Source organism: Triticum dicoccoides, chromosome 7A, assembly GCF_002162155.2.
Source record: "Triticum dicoccoides isolate Atlit2015 ecotype Zavitan chromosome 7A, WEW_v2.0, whole genome shotgun sequence".
Taxonomy (NCBI): domain Eukaryota; kingdom Viridiplantae; phylum Streptophyta; class Magnoliopsida; order Poales; family Poaceae; genus Triticum; species Triticum dicoccoides.
The window spans coordinates 613,215,954-613,221,180 of record NC_041392.1 but is presented as its reverse complement, the minus strand read 5'-3'; the positions used below and the strand labels follow the sequence as shown (position 1 = coordinate 613,221,180).

General features: G+C 41.9%; 1 pseudogene; it reads right to left on the bottom strand.

Annotated features, from left to right (window-relative positions):
• Positions 1 to 1,615: 1,615 nt before the first annotated feature.
• LOC119333703 lies at positions 1,616 to 3,690 on the bottom strand (annotated as a pseudogene).
• Between the last annotated feature and the right edge of the window lie 1,537 nt (positions 3,691 to 5,227).

The following is a 5,227-nucleotide window of genomic DNA, read 5'->3' as shown; positions in this document are numbered from 1 at the left end:
AAATAGAAAACACGTTTTTTCTGTTTTTGAGAGGCACGGCCGTGCCTTTCGCGAAAGCACAACCATGCCTCTTGCGGAAGAAAAAACACACGCTTTTTTGCGCAATTTTTTCAAATTTTTTGGCCTAAAAGCTATGGAAAATCAAAACATCGAAAAAACCCAGGAAAAAACCATTCAAAAAGCCAAAAGCGCATGCAGAAAAATTAAATTAAGAAGGGAGCGTCCAGAGCACCACACGTGGAGGGGCAGCTAAGAGCGCGCCAAGTGGCGCTGATCGTTGCGAGGCTACCGAAGGAGCCCTCCTCAACTAGTTGCTCCCTTTTTATTTTGTTGTTTTCGTTGTGTTTGGTTCGACTTCTGTTGTGCTGATTTTCTGGTTTTTTCTTCCAAGGTTTGATTCCATTCAGGTATTTCTTGGGCTTTTTGTTGGGTTTTTTACCTTGAGGATTTTATTTTTGATTTTTATTTCAGTTTTCTTTTCTCCTTTTGATTTACTAGCACATATGCCTGTGTGTTGCAACGGGGGACAAACATTAGTCTTTGTCATCAAAATTAATTGCAAGAAATAGAAAAAATCCCTAGCGAGAGAGGTAACTCCCTAGTGGCACGTGCTTTGGTGGACACCTCGGCGTGTCATCACCCATGATTTCATGTTTCGTGAGTGTGGCGACGAGTTGGTTGTATGCGTCAAGTGTGGAAATTGCGAGTTCCTCCTCATCCTTAAATGCCTTCTCAGTCTACCCCACCCATCCGCTTCCGCCTTTGGTTTAAATTATAATGATTTAGCCCACGAGTCCTTTAATTATGCACCATGCACATCGACATGAGCTTGCAAGTTTAATAACATCTTTATTTCTTCCATTGGCCCATAATAGTCTTGAATCTTTAATCGGGTCTTCATGTCTTTCATTGGTCTACAATCTCATATATCTAGTTGGGTTTTCACTAGTTCCATTGGCCCATACTCACAGATCTTTAATCGTGTAAGTATTGCTTTCATTGGCCCATAATCTCAGATCTGATCACCCTCGAAATATGCGTCCTCATTGCCTACCTCACTCTCTGAGTTTTTTTAATGTTTTTAGGCTGTTTATTGATTCCCATGACAATTTGCTAGCGTATATAAACTTGTAGAATTAAAATTAAGAAAACTATGTGGTACTATTTAATTGATTAACCAAAATAAAAAGACTATTATAGGCTTCTATGATGCCCCGTCTGGGACTTGGGCCGGAAGAAACAACTCAAACGGAGTTGCCCTATATGCGCCGACCTACTTTCATCCTTCGTTGATGATAAAAGGAGCATCATCTTGTATACATTTAATCTCTATTTTTCCAATATTAATACCAGATGGGTGGTTGTTTGGCTAGCACGTGCTGTTCCAATGCTTTGCACAAGCCTAGGACGATCCAACGGCGCATGAAAGAAACCGGCTTGCTTGTATGTGAAACGGACAAAACCAAAATTGCTAGCATACGTGAAAATCAATCGAAATGGAACGAACAAAGCGGGACAAAAAAAGAATATTTACTTCCTTTATTAGTAAGTACAGATTCATAAAAAAAATAGCTAGCATACTCGCCACACCGGTGATTCATAGCTCGTTATTTGCTCAACAATCAATGAGAGGATAGAGGTGCACTGGAAGACGTGGCTCAACATGTAGCACTAGCGGCTTCTATATGAAGAGGTCATGCTTGGACTCGCTGAGATTGATGGCCAACACCCCAGCCGGTTTGGTCCAGGTGAAGCCATGCAGGAGCCTGCCAAAGAGCATGACACTCATGGTTGTTCCTAGTGATGCCGCGATGCATCCCCGCCGTCCGGTGCTGAAGGAGATGAACGGCAATTCGCTCTCGGTAAGCACCACATTGATGTTGTCTCCCATATGGCGCCCGGGCTTGAAGTGGAGCAGTTCATCCCAGACGGTGGGGTTCCGGCCCAGGGCCAGCCGGCTGAGGATGACGTTGCTACCCTTGGGCACGCAGTAGCCCGCAACAATGGTGTCGACAATCGCGACATGCGGCAGGTTGAAGGGAGCGATTGGGTGGAGGCGAAATGCCTCACGTATGCACGCCTTGAGATAGTTGCGCTGCATGATGTCTGACTCTTGCACCAGTCACTCGCGACTGACCACCCGGTCCATCTCCTCCATCGCCTTCGCCAGCAATTCTGGGTTGTTCACCATCTCCGCCAATGCCCACTCCACTGCGTTTGACGGGTTATCTATGGCCGCTAATATTATGCCCTACATGCATTCCATGGAGATAAATGTAAGTTATTACAATTTATTTCTTTTGCATAAAGAGAGATTACATTGAATAATTGGAATTTTAAATACAATTTAAGTTGAAATCACATCAAAATGGTAGAAAATTACAATAATGCTATGTTTAAACTATTAATTCACAATTTCTTATTCTATTGTTTCCATTTTCTAACACCTGCGAAATACGGTATAAGATCTAGTATTTAGCAGTGTGAGCTATTACCTTTTCTCATGGATGACGTATTAGTACCTTGTAGGACTATGAGGAAATTGGTCACTGAATTCAATCTAGGCCATTGAACCATCTTAAAATTTCTCATTAATTAATATTTTTCTTACCTTGGACCGTGCTTTGACCTCATCGATGTTGAGCAACGGCTTGCCGTCACCGTCGGCGAGCGTGACGAGAACGTCAAGGAAGTCCTGGACCCCGTCCTGCCTCTTTCCACTGTTCCACTGCCTCCAACGCTCTTCGATGATCACGTCGTGCAGTCTATCCACTTTTGTGTTGGCATCCTTAATAATTTTCTCATGGCCGTCGAGATCTAGGCCAAGTAGACACGGGAGATAGTCGCTGACGTAGAACGCAAAGGTGAACCCTAGGAGGGCGAAGGAAGCATCCATGTGCTCCACCTCCATCGGCCCCGGCCCGCCGTCCGGCTGAGGCTCCCCGAGGTACCGCTGGCCGAAGACAAGCCGGCAGATGACGTTGCCGCAGTAATGCCGTGCGACGTGCCTGACATTGACGTTGGCTAGTCCCGACGTTAAAGATGACAACCCCCTGGCAGTGAGGTTATAGATGTAGCGTGTCAAGTTGTCAGATTCGTCGGCGCGCTTGTCGGGGAGCCACTTGTGACGGGAGGGGCAGATGATCTCAGAGGTGAGCACCTTGCGCATCTTCATCCACTGGTCGCCGAACGGCGAGAGCACGGCATCCTTGTACCCGCTGCTGATGGCGCCAGAGGCGAAGGTGAGTGGGAGGGATGAGAAGTTTTTGTCCTGCTTCTTGAGCACCTCCCTTGCGATCTTGGGACATGTGATCGGGACGACGTGGACGCCACCGAGGCGGAAGCAGGCGATGTCGGTGCCCATATCCTTCATCACGTGATGGATCCAACGGAACGCTGGCTTGTTGAGCACCATCTCGGGCAGGCTACCCACCACTGGCCATGGCCATGGCCCCGGCGGAAGTGGAAGCGGCACCGTCGCCGATGAGCATGTGCCACTGCGGACCTTGCTCTTGGTAATGACAAGGTATATGAGTGTTATTACGATGAGCAGCTGGGACACAACAAAGCAGCAGCAAGCCAGTATTGTGGAGACTATTGCTTGAAGAGTGCACACATGCTTGCGAGGTAGCTTCCCTTGTTATCGTTGCATAGGGAAGCCAACTTTGCTCTCCTTGTTGTTCTACCCATGAGGGCGAGACCCCTCTTTATATGTTACCTCCGTCCCAAAAAATTGGCTTAGATTTATTAAATACGAAGGTATCTACATATCTAACATTAAAACATGTCTAGATATATTCCTCATGTGTGGATTGGTCGTTTACCACATTTATCACATGGCATTTCAAATGTATTTATCCTGATACTACTAATAATAATTGTCTACAAAATGAAAAATCTTCTAATTGTAGATTGTCTTATATTTATTTAGATACGAAGGCTGATACTAATAATATTAATTGTCTATCCAAACGTAGTCAAAACATAATAAAAAGCTTCTATTTATAGATTGCCTTATATTTATCTATATACGAAGGTTGATACTAATAATGATAACTGTCTATCCCAACTTAATCAAAACAGAATAAAAAATCTTCTATTTATAGATTGTCTTAGTTTATGTAGATACGAAGGATGATATTAATAATAATGATTGTCTATCCAAAAGTAATCAAAATACAATAAAAACATCTCCTATTTGTAGATTATCGAGAGTACTTATCTGAAAACTCACCATAATTGTCTTCCAAAAGTATTTGAGACGCCGGGATGATGGACTATATGGGCAGCTTTCGGTTTGAAGAGATGGTGGGACCATGCATCCGAGATTCAATGAGATGCTACATAGAGACCTCCCATTTAGCGCTGTACGCGCCAGCGAACGACGGAGCGCGTAACCCCCGCTCCCCCGCGCTGCCTCATGGGCTGGCGCATGTATGGGTAGGGAAAGCGGAAGCATCTATTTTTTGCTTTTTTAAATTGTTTTCCATTGTAAGACTAATTCGGGATTTCAATATAGTTACCACTTGTGAAATGTTCGTGAATTCGAAAATTGTTGATGATTGGAAAAAAATGTTCGCGAAATGATAAATGTTGATGGAATTAAAAAATGTTCACCAAATTCCAAAACATTTCATGAATTCAAAAAATGTTCGTGATTTCAAAGGAATGTTCATTTTTTGAATTTGATGAACATATTTTGAACATCAATAAACAAATTTGGCATTTTATAAACATTTTTTTAATTAGATGAACAAAATTTGTATTCAAGAACATTTTTTGAACAAAATTTGAATTTGATGAGCAGATTTGTAATTCAGTGAACAACTTTTGAATGTGATGAACATTTTTTGAAAACAATGAACAAAAAAAGGATCCGATGAACACATTTTGAATTTTTATGAACATTTTTTAAATCTGATGAACAAAAAATTGAATTCGATGAACATTTTCTAGATTGTTGAACATTTTTTACATGGTTGAACATTTTTAGAATTCGATGAAAAAAGGTGTTAACGAATTCAAAAATAAAAATTGCTAAAAATAGTCAAAAAGTGAAGAGGAAAAAATAGAAAAGAAAAAGGAAAAGAAAAAAAGGAAAAGGGAAAAGGGAAAAAGAAAGAAAGAAAGAATAATAAAATAAAGAAAAAATTTAAAAGAAAAGAAAAACGAAAAACCAGTATAGAAAACATAAAAAACTGGTTCTGGGAAGGTTCTAGAACCTTCC